The following is a 12,111-nucleotide window of genomic DNA, read 5'->3' as shown; positions in this document are numbered from 1 at the left end:
AAAGTTTATCCACCACGATCAAGTCAGCTTCATCCTTGGGATGCAAGGCTGGTTCAACATACACAAATCAATAAATGTAATCTGTCACATAAACAGAACCAATGACAAAAACTACATGATTATCTCAACAGATGCAGAAAAGACCTTTGACAAAATTCAACAGCCCTTAATGCTAAAAACTCTCAATAAACTAGGTATTGATGGAACATATCTCAAAATAATAAGAGCTATTTATGACAAACCCACAGCCAATATCATACTGAATGGGCAAAAGCTGGAAGCATTTCCTTTGAAAACTGACACAAGACAAGTATGCCCTCTCTCATGACTCCTATTCAACATATTGTTGGAAGTTCTGGCCAGGGCAATCAGGCAAGAGAAAGAAATAAAGCGTATTCAATTAGGAAAAGAGGAAGTTAAATTGTCCCTCTTTGCAGATGACATGATTGTATATTTAGAAAACCCCATTGTCTCAGCCCAAAATCTCCTGAAGCTGACAAGCAACTTCAGCAAAGTCTCAGGATACAAAATCAATGTGCAGAAATCACAAGCATTCCTATGCACTATTAACAGACAAACAGTCAAATCATGAGTGAACTCCCATTCACAATTGCTTCAAAGAGAATAAAATACCTGGGAATCCAACTTACAAGGGATGTGAAAGACCGCTTCAAGAAGAAGCACAAAACACTGCTCAATGAAATTAAAGAGGACACAAACAAATGGAAGACTATTTCATGCTCATGGATAGAAAGAATCAATATCGTGAAAATGGCCATACCGCCCAAGGTAATTTATAGATTCAATGTCATCTCCATCAAGCTACCAATTACTTTCTTCACAAAATTGGAAAAAACTACTTTCAAGTTCATATGGAACCAAAAAAGGGCCCGCATTGCCAAGACAATCCTAAACAAAAAATACAAAGTTGGCGGCATCATGCCATCTGACTTCAAACTATACTACAAGGCTACAGTAACCAAAACAGCATGGTACTGGTACCAAAACAGATATATAGACCAATGGAATAGAATAGAGGCCTCAGAAATAATGTCACACATCTACAACCATCTGATCTTTGACAAACCTGACAGAAACAAGAAATGGGGAAAGGACTCCCTATTTAATAAATGGTGCTGGGAAAACTGGCTAGCCATATGTAGAAAGCTGAAACTGGATCCCTTACTTGTACCTTATACAAAAAATAATTCAAGATGGATTAAGGACTTAAATGTTAGACTGAAAGCCATAAAAACCCTGGAAGAAAACCTAGGCAATACCATTCAGGACATAGGCATAGGCAAGGATTTCATGACTCAGACACAAAAGCAATGGCAACAAAAGCCAAAATAGTCAAATGGGATCTAATTAAACTAAAGAGCTTCTACACAGCAAAAGAAACTGCCACCAGAGTGAACAGGCAACCTACAGAATGGGAGAAAATTTTTACAATGTACCCATCTGAGAAAGGTTTAATATTCAGAATCTACAAAGAACTTAAACAAATTGACAAGAAAAAAAAAATGACCCCATCAAAAAGTGGGCAAAAGATATGAACAGATACTTCTCAAAAGAAGACATCTATGCAGCCAACAGACACATGAAAAAATGCTCATCATCATTGGTCATCAGAGAAATGCAAATCAAAACCACGATGAGATACCATCTCACACCAGATAGAATGGCAATAATTAAAAAGTCAGGAAACAACAGATGCTGCAGAGGATGTGGAGAAATAGGAATGCTTTTACACTGTTGGTGGGAATGTAAATTGGTTCAACCATTGTGGAAGACAGTGTGGCAATTCCTCAAGGATCTAAAACTAGAATTACCATTTGACCCAGCAATCCCATTACTGGGTATATACCCAGAGGATTATAAATTATGCTACTCTAAAGATACATGCACACATATATTTATTGTGGCACTATTCACAATAGCAAAGACTTGGAACCAGCCCAAATGTCCATCAATGATAGCCTGGATTAAGAAAACGTGGCACATATACACCATGGAATATTATGCAGCCATAAAAAGAGGATGAGTTCATGTCCTTTGCAGGGACATGGATGAAGATGGAAACCATCATTCTCAGCAAACTATCACAAGGACAGAAAACCAAACACTGCATGTTCGCATGTTCTCACTCATAGGTGGGAACTGAACAATGGGATCACTTGGACACAGGGTGGGCAACATTACACACTGGGGCCTGTCAGGGGCTACGGGACTGGGGGAGGGATAGCATTAGGAGAAATACTTAATGTAAATGATGAGTTGATGGGTGCAGCAAACCAACATGGCACATGTATACATATGTTTCAAATCTGCACATTGTGCACATGTACCCTAGAATTTAAAGTATAATAATAATAAAAAAACCTGATTGACTAGTACACTGAAAACTATAAAATGCTTGTGAAAGAAATTAAAGAAGACACCATAAATGAAAAGATATTCAGTACTCATGGATTGAAAGATTAAATATGAAGATGTCAATACTATCCAAAGTGCTCTATAGATGCAATGCAATCCCTAGTCCAACAACAGTTATTGCAGAGACAGAAAAATCATCCTAGAATTCCTGTGGAATTTCAAAGGAGTCTGAATAGCCAAACCAATCTTGCAAAAGAAAACCAAAGTGGGAGTTCTCATACTTCCTGATTTTCAACCTTGCTACAAAGCACAGTAATCAAATCCATGAGGTACCAGCATAAAGACTGACATATAGACCAATGGAGTAGAATAGAGAGTTCAGAATCGATTTGTCTCATACAAGGTCAAACGATCTTTCACAAGGGTGCCAAGACCATTCAATGGGGTAAAGGACCATCTTTTCAACCAATGCTGTTGAGAACACTGGATAACCACATGCAAAAGAATGAAGTTGGACCCTTACCTTTCATCATATTCAAAAATTAACTCGAAATGGATCAATAACCTAAACGTATAAGCCGAAAGCATAAAACTCTTAGAAGAAAACATGGGGAAAGGCTCCATGACATTGGATTTGGCAATGATTTATTGGCTATGACGTTAAAAGCACAGGCAATGAAAGAAAAAAATATTTAAGTTGGACTTCATCAAAATTAAAAGCTTGCATGCATCAAAGGACACTGTTAACAGAATGAAAAGACAACCCACAGAAGGGAAGAAAATATTGGCAAATCATGTATTTGATAACAGATCAATATCTAGAATATATAAAGAACTTCTACAACTCAAAAACAACAAAACAAACAATTGATTAAAAGTTGCACTTGAGTAGATATTTCTCCAAGGAATATATCTATATAAATGATCCATAAGCAGGTGAAAAGATGTTTAACCTCCCTAGTCGTTAGGAAAATGCAAATCAAACACAAAATGAAATACCATTTTACACCCACTCAAATGGCTATTATTAAAAAAATCACCCAGAAAATAACAAGTGTTGGTGAGGATGTGGCGAAACTGGAACCCTTGTGCATTGCTTCTGGGAATGTAAAATTGTACAGTAATTCTTCAAAAAATTAAAAACAGAATTACTACAAGACCCAGTAATTCCGCTTCTGGATATACACTCAAAAGAAGTGAAAGTAGGGACTTGAACAGATATTTATACATTCATCTTCACAATAAGCATTTCAACAATAGTCAGAAGGTAGAAGTAACCCAAATGTTCATCAACAGATGAATGGATAAACAAATTGTGATATATACATATAATGAAATATTATTCAGCCTTAAAAAGGAAGAAAATTCTGACATGCTACAACATGAACGAAACTCAAAGACATGCTAACTGAAATAAGTCAATCATAAAAGACGGATATTGTATGGGATTCCTCTTTGATGAGGTTCCTAGAGGAGACAAAATCATAGAGGCAGAAAGTAGAATGATAGTTGCCAGGGGTTGGGGGAAGGAGGAAATGCAGAGTTTGTGTTGAGTACATATAGGATTTCAATGCGGAAGATTGAAAAGTTCTGAAAATGAATGGTGGTGATGATGATTGCACAACAATATAAATGTACTTAATGCCATACAACTGTACACTTAAAAATAGTTCAGGTGATAAATTTTAGGGTGAGTGTATTTCACTACAATAAAAAACAAATCTGATTAAATGCACATTCCTTTTTTTTCCTGTAAAACAAATCATATCAAAGTAAATACACATTCTAATTCTCTTATCCTAGGTAGTATATCCTGGAGTCCTCATTCCTGCCTTTCTCTATGTTCCCATTTCCCTTATCTCTGCTCTCAATAAGATTGTTGTAGATTAATTGCCCCAATCTGAGCCCTGCAGCATTTTCTTTTCTGACTACTTCAGTTGTCAGTTTCTATGCTGATGGATGCATCTTTGGATAACAAGTATTAAATAATTGTGTAATGTGTGCGGGGCACTGTGGTCAGTTCTGTGGACAATACGGTGGAATATGGGCCCAATGACTTGACGCTGTGCTCTGACAAGATAGGGTATTGGAAGATAGGGCACATGGGACACCGACAATACCTCCAAAGGAAAATAATGCTTGATAGACCCACAGTGAGTAATACAGATCAGAACTGCTTTGGGAACTTTGAGAGAGAACTGGGAGAGATGAGGTTGAAACAAGCTTTGGAGAATGGTAGGATTTGATTATGTGGAGATGGGAAGCATTGAACTCAGAGAAAATTTATCAGTTCTTTATGAACATGTGCAGACTTTGTTAACCTTAGCACCACTGAGATTTTGTACTGTAAGCTTTTTGTTGTGGGCGCTTTCCTGTACATTTTAGGATGCTTAGCATCTTCCCTGGCCTCTACACACTAGATACCAGTAATTCCCTCCTTCACCCCAGTTGTAACAATCAAAAATATCTCCAAACACTTCAGATCTTTCCTGGAGGGCAAAAAAAAGCTCCCCCCCGCCACCCCAAATTTGAAAACCGCTGCTATATAGAACCGGTGTCAGGGAAACATCAGTTTGAAAAGGGCAGAAAGTCCATTCCTGAGAGTGTCTTTCAAAATCTGTGTATTCCAAGTGCTCGTTTTGGCACCTGTTATGTATGGATAGTTTTTAAGTCTTTTGTTCATTACTGTTTAAACGGTGCTATACACAGGCTGATCCTACCTTTAAAAGAGTGTGGATAAGGAGAGCCTAGAAGTAGAAGGATCATTTAGGAAGCTTTTTTAATAATTCAGAAAATAGATATAAAGACCTAAACTGAGGTTGTGATAATTGGGATAGAAAGGGGATGGGTGGATGAATTTGTGTGAAGGAAGGACAAACAGAACTTGGGGGCAGGAGGCAATACATCTGGGCAAGTTGAGTAGAAGAAAAGAGAGGCCCAGGTCTTCTTGAGAAGAAGATAAATCAGTGTAGATGTAAACTTAAGTCTCTTGATAACTGAGGGTTGAATGTGAACAACTTATTGTGAACAAATTATTAATTATTTCAAATCATGAAAATAACTTCTAGTCAAGTTGAATGTGGAATCATCTATAGGTGAAGGAGGTAGGAAAATTTAGACTTCGTTTAGTCTTTTTTTTTTTTTTTTTGAGACGGAGTTTCACTCTTGTTGCCCAGGCTAGAGTGCAATGGCATGATCTCGGCTCACTGAAACTTCCGCCTCCTGGGTTCAAGCGATTCTCCTGCCTCAGCCTCCCGAGTAGCTGGGATTACAGGCACCTGCCACCATGCCTGGCTAATTTTTGTATTTTTAGTAGAGACGGGCTTTTACCGTGTTGGCTAGGCTCATCTTGAACTCCTGACTTCAAATATCCGCCCTCCTCGGCATCCCTAAGTGCTGGGATTACAGTTGTGAGCCACCGCACCTGGCTTAGATTTTATTTAGTCTTCTCTCAGAAAGAAAAGATTGTAAGAAGGAGAGAAGCACCGCAAAATCTTTTTTCTCTGTAATATCTATTTGAGATGTAAAGATGAATAATCTCTGATTTGGGATTCGGAAATCTGCATTTGGAACTCAGCGTGTCCCTTCAAAAGCTCTCAGAGAATTAAAAACTTTGTGCTTTTAAAAATTCTAAACCATTTCTCCATTTTCACAGAGGAAATACAGACAAAGCAAGGGCAAAATTTCAGCATGAGGGCCTCCCCCTGGCTCACAGCCTTGGTTGTTGCTAAGCTGGTGAGCATCATATTGTCATTTGAGAAAGCCAGCTGCATAGCTAGATAGAGTGAGCCTGCCTCTTCAATTCCAAGACTGTAATTATGCTAAAATGGGATCTTGCAGCAGTGAATATAAAGAGAAGCCTTGGAATATATCTCCTACACTAAACAACTTTATGGTTGAAAGGAAGCAATTACTAAGAACAAGACGAGACTAAGTAAAAACAGCATAACTTTCCAACTTGGGTATTGACAGTATTGTGCTGACCTCAAACAGTCTTTGCTTCCTCGCTGCAACCCACCGAAAGCCATAATAAGTCCAGCTTGCTAGCCTGATTTTTAGATCAAGTGGAAATAATTTTAAAAAATGAAACTGCCCTCCCCTCACTCAATTTAAAGCAACTTTCTAAATGGACTTAATAATAACAGTAAACCTACCGAAGTTTTTGTATTAGTTATCCTTGTCACCAAGACTTAGAAAGATATTAGGTATTCACGTAAGCCCTTCTCTACTCAATGAATCAGCTCTACCTTCCTAAGTTATCACCATCCAGTTGCAAGTAGAGCTGTCTGGGGATAGGACAGATATGAAAACAGTAGAAAAGGAGGATTCTTAATTCTTTTACTTCATGATTGAAGGTAGCAGAAAAAGGAAACTGGGTATAGAACAAGATAATGTATAAGATGGAAAACTGAAAATTAGATCCACCTACAATAGCGCACCCAACCACCTCCTCATTCTGACTTTGCAGTCTGTAATTGAACAGGTTCATCCTGACCCTCTATCTGCAAAGTCTATTATAAGGTTATGTGAAAACAGGTGGTGTTTGAGAACAAGCACACTCAGGCCAGGTCTGCACAAGTTAATTAGATCACTTAGCTCTCTTGATAATTCTAGAACCCAAAATATCAACTTTTACCTAAATTATACAGATGGTCATGCTTGGGGACATTTATCACTTACTCTTCTGGAGGTCTTACCCAAAGCATAAGACAATAGGAAGAAATAGGATAGGAGATATTGAGAGGAAATAATAAAAAATGTCATGATCTTTAAATGATATGATTGCCTTTCTAGAAAATTTAAGACAAAGAAAAACAATGAGGTCTAATGAGAGATATCAGTAAGAAAGTCAGGAATGACTATAAATGTACCAAAATCAATAGGTTTCTTACACATCAGCAATAATGTTATAAAATATGATGTGTAAATGAGAAGAATTCTTTAATTAAATCAAGATATTTGCATCCAACGTAACTACACTACAGTCATTACAAAGATGGTGTACATCTCTATAACATGACATGGAAAGAGATCTAAAACGTTTGGTAAAAGGAAATAGCAAAGTCCAAACAGTGTGTAAAGTATCAAAGTAAATGAAATTATATATGTAAACGTGTATGTGCATATGAGTGTGTGTATGTGTTTATACACTTATGTGCCACATAATATGTTTGGTCAGCGATGAACCACATATACAACGGTGATCCAAAAATATTATAATGGAGCTGAAAAATTCCTATTGGCTAGTAATGCAGTAGCCATGGTAGTGTCTTCGCACAAAGCATTGCTCATCTGTTTGTGGTGGTGCTGGTGTAAACTAACCTACTGCACTATGAATCATAGAAAAAGTATAGCAATACAATTATGTACATTATAATACTTGAAAATGATAATAAACAACTGTTACTGGTTTATGTGTTTACCATATTATACTTTTTATCATTATTTTGGAGTATACTCCTTCTACTTATATATATTAAAAGTTTGACTGTAGGCAGGACGCAGTGGCTCATGCCTGTAATCCCAGCACTTTGGGAGGCCAAGGCAGGTGGATCACTTGAGGTCAAGAGTTCGAGAGCCAGCCTGGCTAACATGGTTAAACTCCGTCTCTACTAAAAATACAAAAATTAGCTGAGCATGGTGGCACGCACCTGTAATCCCAGTTACTCAGGAGGCTGAGGCAGGAGAATCACTTGTACCTAGAAGGTGGAGGTTGCAGTGAGCCAAGATCATGCCACTGCACTCCAGCCTGGGCACTAGAGAGAGACTCCAGCTCAAAAAAAAGAAAAAAAAAATTGACTGTAAAATAGCCTCAGACAGGTCCTTTAGAAGGTAGCCCAGAAGAAGGCATTGTTGTCACAGGAGATGACAACTCTATGTGTGTTATTGCCTCTGAAGACCTTCCAGTGGGACAAGATGTGGAGGAGGAAAACAGTGATATTGATGATCCTGACCCTGCTTAGGCCTAGGCTGATATGTATATTTGTGTCTTAGTTTTTAACAAAAGCTTAAAAAGTAAAAAAAAAAAAAAAAAAAGGAAAAAGCTTATAAAATAAGGATAGAAAGAAAATATTTTTGTACAGCTGTACAATGCTTTTGTGTGCATGTGTGGGTTATTTTATTTTATTTTTTAGAGACGGGGTTTTACTATGTTTCCCAGGCTGGTCTAGAACTCCCGGGCTCAAGCAATCCTCCCGCCTCAGCTTCCCAAAGTGCTGGGATTACAGGCCTGAGCCACCATGTCCAGCAGTGTTTTAAGCCAAGTGTTACTACAAAAGAGTCAAAAAGTTTACAAATTTAAAAATTTATAAAGTAAAAATGTTACAGTAAACTCAGGCTAATTTATTATTAAAGCAAGAACAAATTTTAAAATAAATTGAGTGCAGCCTAAGCATACAGCGTTTGTAAAGTCTGCAGTAGCACACAGTAATATCCTAGGCCTTCACAATCACTTGCCACTCACTCGCTGACTTACCCAGAGCAACTTCTCGTCCTGTAAGCTCCATTCATGGTAAGTGCCTTACACAAGTGCACCATTTTTAAAAAATCTTTTATGCTGTAAATTGTATCTTTTCTGTGTTTAAATACACAAATACTTTATGTTTATGTTTACTATGTTTAAATACACAAATTGTAGCACCACTGTGATACAACTGCCTACAGTATTCAGCACAGTAACATGCTGTACAGGTTTGTAGCCTGGGAACAATAGGCTATATATACAGCTATATACAGCCTAGGAGAATTAGATTTTATATATATGTAGTCTAGGTGTGTAGTAGGCTATACCATCTCGGTTTGTGTAAGTATACTCCATTATGTTCACACAATGATGAAATTGCTTAATTTCTCAGAATGAAGAATATATTCCTTCAGCAGGGATACATTCATTTCTCAGAACTATCCCTGTTGTTAAGTGACACATGACTGGATATAAAGTATACATAATATATACATATGTACTGGAAAAGAATCTGGAAGAACATAACCCATCCCTTTAAAGTGGTTTTCTTATGGGTGGGGAAGAGCTGGAATTATGGCTTTCTCTTTCTCTAGTCTATATTTCCCTAATATTTTTACATGACAATTATGTATTATATTTGAAATCCAAGGAAGAGGCTAAGTGCAGTGGCTCATGTTTGTAATTCCAACACTTTGCGAGGTCAAGGCAGGATGACTGCTTGAGCCCAGGAATTCAAGACCAGCCTGGGTGACATAGGGAGTCCTGGTGTCTTAAAAAAAAAATTATCCAGGCAAGGTGGTGCGTGCTTGTGGTCCCAGCTACTCAGGAGGATAAGGCTGGAGAATCGCTTGAGCCTGGGAGATGGAGGCTGCAGTGAGGTGTGATAGCGCCACTGCACTCCAGCCTGGGTGACAGAGCTAGACTCTGTCTCAAAACAAACACACAAAAGGCCAAAGAAAGCAATGAATACTAAAAATCTAAAAAAGAAAAATTAAATGTTAAGAATCTTCTTGAGCTCTCCTTTTATAGAGAATTTAAAAGCTCACCTCCTTAAGACTGAAATTGAAAATGAATAGCTACAAAAATGGGAATAGAATGTTCTGAGCTTCAGGTCAGTAAGAAAAGTAACTATGTGCTAATATTGTTAAATCAAAACATATTTTAAAAGATAGACCCAGCATTGGAAATTTCCTATTTTCTCTAGTGTTTAAATCAACCTCTTTAAATATTATATCTTTTTCTGATTATGTCAGTAATTCACGTTTATTCCAAGGATTCAGAAAATACCAAAAAGAACAAAGAAGGAAACAGAAATGACCTACAATCATGTTCTTCAGAGATAACCAAAATTAATATTAATATTTTTGTGATACATATTTCCCGTTAGTCTTTTAATTAACACATAGGTATATTTTTAAAAAAGGGATTATAACTATTTTCATCTGACAACACATAATGAAGGTGTCCCGCTGCCATTCTTTGGCATAGCATTGAATATTACCATTACTTCTTATTTTTGTTATAATTATCACTATAATCCATACATTTATGTTAAAATTGTTAGTTAAAAAAATTAGATACAGGCTGGGTGCGGTGGCTCATGCCTGTAATCCTAGCACTTTGGGAGGCCGAAGTGGGCAGATTGCCTGAGCTCAGGAGTTTGAGACCAGCCTGGGCAACACGGTGAAACCCCGTCTCTACTAAAATGCAAAAAATTAGCTAGGCGTGGCAGTGTGCGCCTGTAGTTCCAGCTACTCAGGACGCTGAGACAGGACAATCGCTTGAACTCGGGAAGCGGAGGTTGCAGTGAGCCAAGATCACGCCACTGCACTCCAGCCTGGGTGACAGAGCGAGACTCCGCCTCAAAAACAAACAAACTAAAAAGATACATGAGTCAAAGGACCTTTTCTGAGTTATTTACAGCTATGTCCCCAGTGCAGGGAACAGAGACTGATTCTTAGTAGAGAATAAACATTAATGAATGAATTTCATTTCCCCACGCCAGGAGGGCTTAAGCCTTAGTATGTATAAGCATTATCAGGAGAACTTGTTAATGCACAATTCCAAGATCTCAGCCCCAGAGATATTGATTCAGATGTCTTTGGTGGGGCCAGAGTGATTCTGATGCTGAGACCAACCTTTGGGAAACACTGCCTTAAGCTAAATACATAGAATAATCACTGAATCTTTAAAAGCATCAAGGTTTTGAAGACCTCTGATTTATATTGTTAATTTACCTTCCTGAAAAGTTTTGCCAACTTACTGCTTTAAAGCAACCTCCTTCTACCTTGTGACATGTAAAACTGCCTATTTCATGGTCTTTCATCAACACTGTATTACTGATTTTAAAAAATTATGACCAATTTGATAGGAACAAGGAAGAAAAAATAAACAGCTTCTCATTAAAGATACAGAAAGTCATAAAAGAAAGTCACAATCATCTAAATTCACACCATCTGGAATGAGTTACCTTATTCACCTCTTGGCATGATTCTTTCTAGCCTTTTTTGTTTTTTCTGCTTTATTGAGGTATAGTTGACAAATACAAATTGTATATATTCAAGGCGTACGAAGTGATGATTTGATATACATATACACTGTGAAATGATTGCCACAACTAAGCTGATTAACATATCTGCCACCTCACATAGTTACCTTTTTTTTGTGGTAAAAATACTTAAGATTCACTCAGTAAATTTCAAGTACAGAATACATTACCTATAGTCACCATGCTATACATTATGTCCCCAGAAATTATTCATCTTATAACTGCAAGTTTGTACCCTTTGACCAACATCTATTTTTCCACCCCCTCAATTTTTGCTTTTTAAAGAAAACAATCATTATTGTTGTTTTAAAAATGGTACATGCTTATTATAGAGAATGTGTATAATGAAAAAGAACAAATATGAAGATTAAAAACAGCCCAGATTGCACCATGTAGACATAATTAGACTTAATATAAGAAATGACTTTAGACATCTTTCTCTTTCCTTTATTTACTTTTTTAATTTTAATTTTTTAAAATTTTAGGTTCAGGGGTACATGTGCAGGTTTGTTATACAGGTAAATTGTGTGTTGTGGAGCTTTTGTGTACAGATTATTTTGTCACTCAGGTAATAAGCATAGTTCCTGATAGGTAGTTTTTCCATCTCTCCCTCCTCCCACCCTACACCCTCAAGTAGGCCCTGGTATCTGTTGTTCCCTTCTTTGTGTCCATGTGTATTCAATGTTTAACTTCCACTTATAAGTGAGAACATGTGATACTCCGT

The sequence above is a fragment of the Theropithecus gelada genome, chromosome 6 (genome assembly GCF_003255815.1).
Source record: "Theropithecus gelada isolate Dixy chromosome 6, Tgel_1.0, whole genome shotgun sequence".
In the NCBI taxonomy this organism is placed as follows: Eukaryota; Metazoa; Chordata; class Mammalia; order Primates; family Cercopithecidae; genus Theropithecus; species Theropithecus gelada.
The sequence above is the reverse complement of the archived record's forward strand: the minus strand, read 5'-3'. Positions refer to the sequence as shown.